This window comes from Bidens hawaiensis, unplaced genomic scaffold (genome assembly GCF_021521415.1).
Source record: "Bidens hawaiensis isolate Kalapana, Puna unplaced genomic scaffold, B.hawaiensis_p1.1 tig00036887_1, whole genome shotgun sequence".
In the NCBI taxonomy this organism is placed as follows: Eukaryota; Viridiplantae; Streptophyta; class Magnoliopsida; order Asterales; family Asteraceae; genus Bidens; species Bidens hawaiensis.
The window spans coordinates 138,036-149,461 of NW_027505450.1; the positions used below are offsets into that span (position 1 = coordinate 138,036).

Here is an 11,426-nt window from a genome sequence, read left to right on the forward strand (position 1 = left end):
GCCGTCTCTAGGGGTGCAAACGAGCCGAGCCGAGCCCGAGCTCGACTAGGCTCGAGCTTGGCTCGTTTAACTTGTACAGGGCTCAAGCTCGAGCTCGGCTCGTTTCGAGCTCTATTTTCAAAGCTCGAGCTCGGCTCGTGAGTAGATTTTCAAGCTCGAGCTCGGCTCGTTTACTATATATCAATTACTTTTTTATATAATTATAATAATTTTTATATATTTTTTTCTATTATAAATTTATGTATAAAATAATATATATTATTTAGTTATTTTTAATTATTTTTTTATAACATTATATATATTAATTAATAATTATTAAATATATATTTTAAAAAATTATATAAATGGCAAGCTCATTTAGGCTCGCGAGCCGGCTCGAGCTCGATAAGTGAAGCTCGGGCTCAGGCTCGTTTATTAAACGAGCTTACTTTTAGGCTTGAGCTCGGGCTCGGGCTCGATTAAGCTCGGCTCGATCGAGCTTTTTAACGAGCCGATCTCAATTAGTTCACGAGCAGCTCGGCTCGTTTGCACCCTTAGCCGTCTCCAATCCACTACTGACCACCCTGCCGGAAAATCGGTCACCTGTGACCTAACCGCTGGTTCACTCTCGACATACACACCTCACTACCATATTATGTTCCCATCTTGCACCAGGCAGCTTCCACGGAACAGATTATCGGCGCCATATTCAGCCGGTCCTGTAAATAGCCGCTGCTTCTCATCTGCCGGAAAAACGAGCACCGAACATCCATCCTCCAACACTACCGCCACTTACGGTCACCGGCCAACTGTTGCCGGAAATCCGAGTCTCATCACCGCCGCTGACCACATCGCCGAAAAAGTGGTTCACCGGAAAGTCGCACCGGTTGCCATTCATAACCCCCCGGCCACCAACCCTCAACTCCACCACCCCGAAAGTGTCGGTGAATCCAGATCTGGGAACAAGACGAGCTTGAAACACCTTTATTTTCTCAGATCTTCAAACTTTATTTCCAAACTTTTAACTTTATTTTCAAAACTTCAACGGAATTAACGTCTCGGTTCGGGTAATAGCGGAAATAGAACCTGAATATCAAGAACAAAGTTGAATCGATTGATTCAAACCGCTGATACCAATTGTAGGTCCCGAAACCGGATCCGACAACGAACGGTTTTGTTCTTGATAGGTGCTCGAGACTGGTGTGTGAAATCAAACAACCAAGCGAATAATATAAAGATAAAATATATAACGAACGATCTCGTAATCGGTTTAAAATGATTTCATAATATTAAAGAACACCGATCCCACCCTCTCCTTGGGTGGGTGATTTCACCTTACAAAACACACACATAAAGCTAACAACAAATGTCCTATATATAGCCAAACAAAAACATAATCTAGAAGCTTTTCCGTTGAAGTTAAACGCGTGTCGAAGCTCTCGTCTCGTGTCCGGATTTCTCGCCCACTTTAATTATTAACTTGACCGTAAATATATAACAGGTTTCGTACTTTGATATCGCAAGTCACATTTTTAATCTTACAATTGCCCATACAGAAAATCAAATTTAACCGGAAACATTCATCGAAGTTTGAAACACATTTTTCTTGCCTTTTTTTGTCTTATGATCCTAAGTTAAAATCATGCTTGCATTATTTCTTCTCCCACAAGCTTTTTCCCAAATATTTTGTTACCACAACACGTGAAAGACTAGCTTCTTTTTTTTCTTTGATTTGACTAATTATTCAGCTAAACAAGTTTGTTGAAATTCAATCTTTACACAAGAGAATAGAATGAAGATGTTAAAAAAATGTTTGTAGTGCGTACAAGGTGGTTTTAATTGATCATCCTCGTGAATAATACGAACATTCTAGGTTTGAGGTTGATGTTGTATTCTATGGGACCCGGATTTAGCTATAGAAGTCATTTATAGACAAAGAGAGAGACTTTTAATGAGCATTATGGATTTCATTGACATCATGAAGATCATCGGTACATGGTAAGTTACAAAATAAAACACATGCGTATATAACTAATAGAAGGGCACATCAACATGTTTTGATAGAACGTAACCTTGGTTTAGCGGTGTAGAGCGTGCGTTTCTTGGGCTTAAACAGATAATGAGAATCATACATAGAACGAAACATATCCACCAAAAGAGGAAATTGCATCACTGAAAACACAACAACCGGTATGGTAGCAAATGCAGCAATAAGGATCGGTACCCATTTCAATCTCTTGTGGTATAACACAAAGAAACTAACACTAAAATTCACCATCATTGCTGCTACGGGGATGAAAAGTGTTAGGACACCTATTATCAACTTTCTAGGTAATGAATACATGAAATCACGTTGATCATGAGGAGATGTGAGGATAGACAAGAACACTAAGAGTGAGGTTGAGGAAGAGAACAAAGAAATGACGTCTGCGATAACAAACACTAAGAAGGTACGATCATGAATGAAAACAGGGATACCATACTCTTGGTTGTAGCCACCTGAAACCGTAAAAGCAACAGCAAACGCAATGGTGACGATAAGGGTGGCAACGACCATACAGTCTTTCATCCATTTCAATCCTTTGGAAACAAGTTCTTCATTTTCTTTGGAGAATAACTCATATGGTGTTTGACCATCATTGTTCCTCGCTTCCCTCATATAGGGTAGCATCATTTTCTCCACTTCCTACAGCGTAAACAAAATATATTGAAACCACAATCATTACGATTTTTCGTTAATTCTATTTTTGTTGTATTGAAAGAGTTCTATTCAAGATATCTGTTTGCTTCATGAACTAAATATTCCCATAACTAGGTGAACAAAACGAGGGATCGAAGAAATCTATATCTTATATTAAAACAAGATCATTTTTTAACACATGGCCCTTTACTAATGGTTGAATTCACTATTTTTCATAAATAACTTTCAATCTTATAATTTTCTTCTAATTTAATAAATCAAAAATAAATTATAATATTCACAAAACTAAACGGATTTTAATTTAAATTTAGGGTGTCAGTTACAAATCACAAAACTTAAACGCCATCTCTAACATGCTCAACCTCAGTTTCAGTTTCAGTTTCAGTTTCTTTCCTAATTTTATTCATGATTTCCTTTCTTCCAAATACTCATTGGCTCGTTGCTCTTCAATGAGGTACGTTTAACAGGTTCAATCTAACACGTTAATCACATTCGATTTCCTTTCAAAATCTTGCCGTCGTTCAACTACAAATGAGAAACCTATTGCACACCTCTGTTCTCTCTCAATCAATCGAATATCTACTCAGTCCAAAGTGATTATTCAAGGTATGTTAATTTCGTTGATGCTGCAATAACCACTGTTATTTTTCATTGGTTTAAAGTTTCTTTATGTTATTTTGTATGATTTGTTCGTTTATAAAGCCTAATTTTGCTTAACACCGAACGCATAATACCAATACGTTTTGTGTTACATATGCTTACGGTTAGATCTTGTGAGATCTTTTTTGTTCTTAGGTGAAGGTGCTTGATGATTCAAGACCAATTGTCAACAAAATGGCTGAATCCTTTGTTAATCAGTCTTTCCCTCAGGTTTCCGTATAGGTAAGTTCATCAAGTTTAATTTTACATAAATCGAACTCAAGAAGTATTTTTTATTATCTTTTTTGGTTTTATGAGTTTTTTGTTACTCCGTTGTCAATGAAGGGATACCATAGATACACACAATTTTGGACATTACAACATTTTTCAAGTGCGGCACTATCCGCGCTATCAACTCAGGTCCTCTTCTATACTTACAAAATAATCCCATTTTTTAAAATTTATTTTTAGACAATTTTCTCTCTTTGCAGTCACTGTTGTATGCTGCAGGCTTGAGACCGACCCCTGCACACTGCAGTTATCTGGGTGAGTAACAATTACTAACTGAAATATTCAAATGTGTAATGCTATATAAAATGTTTACTAATTCTGTTGATTTATACAGATACTAAAAGACGGAATGCAACATGTGGGAAAGCTAATATGTAGCAATTTTGGGGCACGGATGGATTCTGAGCCCAAAAGTTGGAGAATTTTGGGTTGGTATTATTCTTTATATCCTTTGTAGCTACGAGTAATTCAAATTTAATATAGTTGGTATTATTCTTTATATCCTTTATAGCTATGAATTATTCAACTTTAATTAAGTTTTTATTTTTTAAAATACAATTGTAGCTGGTGTGTTATATGACTTGGGAACCGGTCTTGAAATCTTTTCCCCTTTATGCCCACCATTGTTTCTTGAAACGGCTGGTCTCGGGAATTTTTCAAAGGTAAATAGGTAATACTAATAAATCTCTACATTAGCCACCATAAAGGAGCGGGTTGGGTTAAATGGGTCAAAACTGGTTAACGGGTTGGATAATTTTTTATTCTTGTTTTTTTAATTTTAAAACTGTGATTCAACAGGGAATGGCTGTAGTTGCTGCACGAACAACAAGTTTATCGATATATTCTTCATTTGACAAAGAGGATAATCTTAATGATTTGTTTGCAAAAGGGGAGGCGATTTCAACAGTTTTTAATATGCTCGGATTAGGTGCCGGGATACAGTTGGTCTCCACGGTATGTTAGTCAATGCAAGGGAAGGTATGTTCTCAAATTTCTCAATTTTGTAGTCAACCATCGACCCCTTTTATAACATTATTAGTTTTTGGATTTTGGTTCTTTAAACGCTTGATAGTTTTGAATTTGTGCAGATGGTTGTGGGGCCCATCCTTTCTATTATGCATGTATATACTGTATAGTGTGAGTCAAGAAATGAGAGCTGCTCCGGTCAACACATTGAATCCACAGAAAACTGCAATGATTGTAGAAGAGTTCCTAAAGGTTAGTAAACAAATGCCAAAAAATGGTATTATTAAGGTTTTATAGTGTATGTTATTTGTTTGGGGTTAGAGGTGGCAAGTTTGATCCATCTACTTATGAAGGGGTCAACTTGGGTTGTGTTTTATGTTAAACGAGTCAAATAAAAAATAACTGATAGGGGAATATGTTAATACGGTTTCAAAATCACCCAATGTCTATATTTAATGATGCAAATAACCTCTAAAATTGTTACTTTCAAAGATTTACTTTCAAATGGTATTGTTTTTGTCATAATTATAAATGCAATAGTTGTTTTCAATAATCTAAAATGGGGAATATGTAGTTGTGGCTTACATCTAATTTCAATGAATTATTTTGTTGTTTTAATTTAGCTTTTATTATATTTTTATTTGATATTAAAAATATGATAAAAAGCCACATATTGCAATATATATTGCAATCTGTTTGCTGTATTCATCTGTATACAATATACAATTCTTAAAGTCATAGTCGCACGCAATATTCACTTATATGCATGTATTTCAAGTTGACATACACATTGTCATTAATCAAGTTTTTCATGTATTAAGTTATTACATTTGGCACTCTAAAGATGTCACATTTTGGATCAACTGGTACTGGCTCTTTTGTCTTTCCCTTAATGTCATGAATAGTTTGTTTACGCCCTTATAATTTTTCACTGATGCAGGTTCGTGTTGCCCATGCAGGTTTTCTCCCCAAGTCTTCCGAAATAGAATATCTTAGTTCTATAGGTTTTTTCAATTCTTTCTATGTTAATATTTTAGACTTCTGATGGACTTTTATTCTATTGATGTAAAATCATAACTTCATACTAGATTAAAATTTACCACTTGCTCAAATTTACTAATTGTTCAATTATATAAACATATATTCTAAATGCTCTTTTTAATATTATTGTATGCTTTTAAATGCATAATTCGTTTTATTTTTGAAAATCAAGTTGAAGTGCAAAATATCTGCAAAGGTCATTTCAGTTATATGTGTTGAAGGTTAATTGGCTGTAGTAGTTTACATGTTGTACATTTAAAATGGGTCATTTGTTGTCGGAGTTTTGGATTACTGTCTAAATTGATAACTTTTCTATGGCCACTTTTGTCATCCTGCCAAATTTATGTACAGTAATCCGTACATCTAAATTGACAGTTTTCATATTTCCACTCGTGTAGTACACGAGTCAATAACCTAGTTAGTAATAGAAAAAGTAACTTATTAATTATGGGTATTTACTACCACAACATATCACTACATTTATACCCTAAATAACCATCTTTTTTTTCGAAAAGTACCTAAAAAGTAACTGATTTTTTTTGCATTTCAAGTGGCTATTTAGGGTTACCTAACCCTAAATAGCCACTTGAAATGCAAAAAATCACGAATTTCTACTTTACATATAGCGCTTTTAGAGTAAGGTTGAAATGAAATATACAAGACGTATACAAGGTGTTACTCGTGTAAGGCCCCATTTTACACAATAATGTTTTGTATTTGTTTGTTTCGCTTACGATGTATTTTAGTAGCTTATGGTTTCGTTAATGTATATTTGGGCCCGAGCCTTGTAAACAATAGCTCATTAGGCCTAAAGTAATAGAAAGATGCATGCCGTATTTCTCCTATAAATAGGAAAACATGTGCATGCATCACATAACCTTTTGAAAATACTTCATCTTATCCTCTCACCAATTCTCTCCTCATCATCCTTCTTTCCTCTTTTGCTAATAATCCGAACACCACCAAGATCCGAGATCTCGGTTGCTTACTAATGATTTCCGCTAGCTAATAATTGAGATTGATTCAAGAACTTGTTGTTAGATCTGGTTCAGGGACCTACAACTCGCAACTTACCCAAGATTGGATCGCCAAAAGTTTGAATTCAGGCGAGCTTATACGAGTACGGGCCCAAACTCAAGCTTAACTTGGGGCGCATTTACTAAATGTGTCCAAGCTTCATAAGGAGGTACACTAGACTCGTAAGACTAAATGAGTCGCAGTGCTTGAGGTCCTCTTAAATTAAACTGGTATATAATTTATAGAGAAAATAGTTACCTAACGAGTATAGGGACATTAAAATTTATACCTTGAACCACAATAATTCTCTTTGCATTAAGAGATGCTCCAGATGTCTTAGCTGCCGCCTCCTTTGAACTCTTACCAACTAAACGAAGCATATTATTATCTGACTTGTCTACAGATAGGCATGTATCGTTATTGCACCCCCCACCTATCTCGTACAATAGGTTATAGATTCCTTGATGACGGTGCATAACAGCCACATGAAATAAAGTGAGCCCATCCTCATTTTCATAAAGCATAAGATCAGGGTAGGTTCGAAGCAACTCAACTATAAATCTGGTGTTGCCCATTTCTGCAGCGACAAGTAATGTTCTCGTAGACGTTCTTATTGTTTGGTTAGTAGCAAAAGTAGGAGGCTTATCGAGCATATCCTCAGTTTCATGAAAGCACATTGTCCGGGTAGCATGTCCCCAAATCGTTTTTAGTAATTTCAGTGCATCGTTATCCTCTTCAGCATCAGGTTGTACTTTAATATGAAAAAATCGAAGGGCTGAAAACAACTACCAAATAAGGAACAACCAAATACTCCTCAGCAAACAAAAACATGTGTATACAATTATTTGATAGATGTCTATCAATAAACATAACAAGTTTTATACCCGTCCCAATCCGGGTTTCCAACATAAGTAACAATCTAACTTAACAGGCACGTTCAACAAAAATAAATTTACAAACTAACTGGGCATTAACAAATATAACAAAATCACATAAATAAATTTACAAACTAACTGGGCATTAACAAATATAACAAAATCAGTGAACATTATCAATTTAAAAAACATGAGCACTAAAAATTGCTTAATTTATCATCTTGGCTTTTGCAAACACCTACCTGGAATTTTGGTGAAGTTTTTGTACGAACTTTTAAGGATGAAATTTAGTATGCCAATTTATGAACATTTTCCATGAATGAAAGTTGTCTCATTATGTTTTTCTAATTTAAAATTAAAATCTAGTATATTCTTGTTGTTTGAGCATCCACCTCTCAATACTTAACAATTGAAATCCAAAAACACGTTTTCACAAAATAAGATGTTCCCTAAAATAACGTTATCAACTGACTGAACAAAATTTTCTTACATGTTTACTTACATGTTTCTATGATTCTCATGAATAAATTATTCTTCTCTACTTTATTTAGCACATCAGGCTTCCGTGACAAAACTTCAAGTATAGACATGTTACCAGCAAGTTCTGCATGATCCTCCACAATCTGAAGCGCAACATCTATAGAAGATATATGACAATCCCTTCAGTATTTATGATTCTGAAACTACAAGATGATATGTTCTTTTGAGACAAAACATCATGTGATCACCATCATCTCTTTACTTGTGCAAAATAACTAGTAATGAGAAACACAAGTATTACTTAGTACTTACCAAAGAAATCACGCTCTACACAATGCATAAGTGTCAAGTTCCTATCATTATCTGTCCAATTATCACCTCTCATCTTCAGAGAATTCTCGTATAAATACTTCACTATACTGTTTGTCCCTGCCATAGCAGCGATGGTCAGTGGCAAATATACAGCACCACGGATGTCTGGCAGTCTGCGGTTCTTTTCCATCATAATCACAGTCATTTTCATGTGTCCTAGACAAGATGCTATCCAAAAGGCAGTATTGGAATATTGGTTTTGAAGTTCCAACTCCTCCACCGTCATCATATTTACTAGATTCTTCACAAAATTTAGTGTAACCTTGGTCTCTTCGGCTGTCACCGCCACATGAAGTGCGGTGCCAAGATTCCTACTGAGACCAACCCTTATCAAATCTCGGCGTTTGTCAAGGATGATCTTTGCGGTTTCCCAATCGCCAATAATGGATGCCTCATATAATGGAGCAACCAAGTTTAAGTAGTCTTCTCTATTTTCTTCAAAAGAAATTGTGAAATCATAATGTTATTAATTAATTAATAATACCTATGATGGAGAACATATACAATATGCTAGAAGCAGATATATTACCAAATACATATGTAAGAGAGCTATTATGAGTATGGGGAATGTCATTTGTGTGATCATGGAATAGATATGGACGTTTGGTATTTTCTATTGAATTCGCCATGTCAATGCTTGTCTGACTCCCGCCCTCGCTTAGACTCTCTCCAGCTATTTCTTTTCCTGTCAACGGATCCATCTCTGATGTCATTTATAATTTGCTGGCTGCAGTGAACATAAAGTTAATAACATGAACACTGGAACTAGCACGCACCTACACAATGTAGAAAACTTGCAGCTGCATCTGAAAATTTATACCTTTATTTATTAGGTGAGTCTTGATTAGTGGTTTTTTAATTTCAAAACTAGCTTTCTGCAACTAATGTGCCTCCTTGCAATTGTGTATATATAGACGAATTCACGATATGGCATGCGTTTTTTTAACGCACAGTATGTTGTAATGATCCAGAAAAAGTATTATACCATTTGAACACACGTCTAAATGGTTTGTACTAGTGAGTAGTGATACCATTTAGTAGCCATACCTTTCATTTGTATGTGCTGTCATGAATCAATCATGAGTTCCGTCAAAAGCTACTTTGAGTGTTTGGCCTTCCTCTTTTAAAAATAAATTAAAATGATATTGCTGACTTCTAATGATAGGCCTAATATGTGTTGGACCTTGTTTAGTTAATCTTAAGTATTTTGTATTGTAAGTTATGTTTTGGGCTTGTATTTGTAAATGTAAGTTATTGGGCCCAAGGCCATGTAAAGAAGCCCATTGGGCATTCATGTAATGAAAAACCATTCTCATGCATGCTTCTTATAAATAGAGAAGCATGCTATGAGAACATAAACTTTTGGAAAAACTATTCTCATCCCACTCTCTCTTGCTCTCACTCTCTCACAACAAAAGCCGAAAATAAATAACAAGATCCGAGACCAAAGGTGACTTGGTGTGATATTCCGCTAGCACCGAGTTTGGTTGATCTAAGATAGTTGTTAGATCCACTCCTAGAGGACCTACAATTGGTATCAGAGCTTCGGCTCAACTAGTTGAGGTTTTGATCACAACCTTGGGTTTTGATCTTGTGAAAGTGCATAAAGAAGTTGTTTGAGTTTGTGATCTCACGGCTACAACTTTAAGAAAATCTTCAAAATCAAAACAAACATATTCGGGCTAAAAGAAACTAAAAGATGGCCTAAATGTGTTCTTGGTGAAAATCATAACATTAAAAGATGTTAAACTCAAGTTTGTGAAGTTTTCGGGTGTTGAAAATTACTCAAAAATTGTGATTTCCATTCTCATTCGCATGTACCTTAGTGGGTGGTTGTACTAACGTTGGACAAGATTGACAGATTAGGTAAAGTACAAAACAGATCCCTAGAAAGATTGCTTCTAGAAGAAAGTCAAGAATTCGCATCGCACGATAATTCGCATTGCATGAGAATTCGCTTCGCATGATGATTCGCTTCGCATGAGAATTGGCATCCCTTGAAAAAGAATTCACTTCGCACAAATAGTATTCGCTTCGCAACCAGAAAGTATTCGCATTGCAAAGAATTCGCTTCGCATCAATTGATTTGCTTAGAAAACAATTCGCTTCGCATACGAAGCGAATATAATTTTTAATTTGTTTCGCATTCAAACCATTCGCTTCGCATTCCTTGCGAATTGTTTGAAATTGTTTTCTATTCGCATCCTTTGCGAATTGTTTGTTCCGTTCTTGTGAAATCTCAACTTTGAAAGCTTCTTGGTGCAATTGTTTGCAACCATGTTTTCTGACTCAGAACTGTTAAAAAGCTACATGTTGCTTGAGAATCAGGCGGGAACCATTACCAAACCTCCTAAACTCATGACATTAGAAGATAACTTTGTTGATTTCAAATGGAGGTTCATGAACTTCATCTCATTGACTGATTTTGCTCTAATGAGATGCTTTAAAGTTGGTCCACATGTTCCAATGTCCAACACTCCTACTGGTCCTCAACCAACACCTATTGCAGATTATAGTGAGGCAGACAAGACTTTGGTGGAACAAGATAAGAGAGCCTTCCTCACTCTCACTGTATGCTTGTCAAATGAAATCACTAAGACTCTTCGGGTACACACTACTGCTAAAGGTTTATGGGAAGGATTGGTTGAGAAGATTGAAGGGGATGTAGAGATTAGAGATAGCAAAAGGGCTATCTAGAAAGAAGAATTCAATATGTTCAATCAACGTCAGGGTGAAAGTATAGGTGACTTAATCAAAAGGTTTGAGAAGTTATTGGCAAGGGTAAGGGCTGTAGAAGTTAGCATCATGAACTCAGAAGTTAATCACAAGTTAATGAACTCATTGCCCTACTCATGGAGCACCAAAACTGTCACCATCAAAAGAACCACGAATCTGAATGCTATCTCAACCACAGACCTAATCTCAACAATCAAATCTTTTGAGTTGGATGAACAAATGAGGATAAGCAATCATATGAGTTCTCTGAATCAAGCGGGAATTAACATTGATTCTGCAACATATACTTCCTTTATTAGCAAATCTCAGCAAAACATGTATCCAGTGAC

General features: G+C 35.7%; 2 pseudogenes; one reads left to right on the top strand and one right to left on the bottom strand.

Moving 5' to 3' along the window:
* Positions 1 to 2,026: 2,026 nt before the first annotated feature.
* Positions 2,027 to 9,074, bottom strand: LOC143613250 (uncharacterized; annotated as a pseudogene).
* On the top strand, positions 3,212 to 5,621 carry LOC143613244 (protein root UVB sensitive 2, chloroplastic-like; annotated as a pseudogene).
* Positions 9,075 to 11,426: the final 2,352 nt, after the last annotated feature.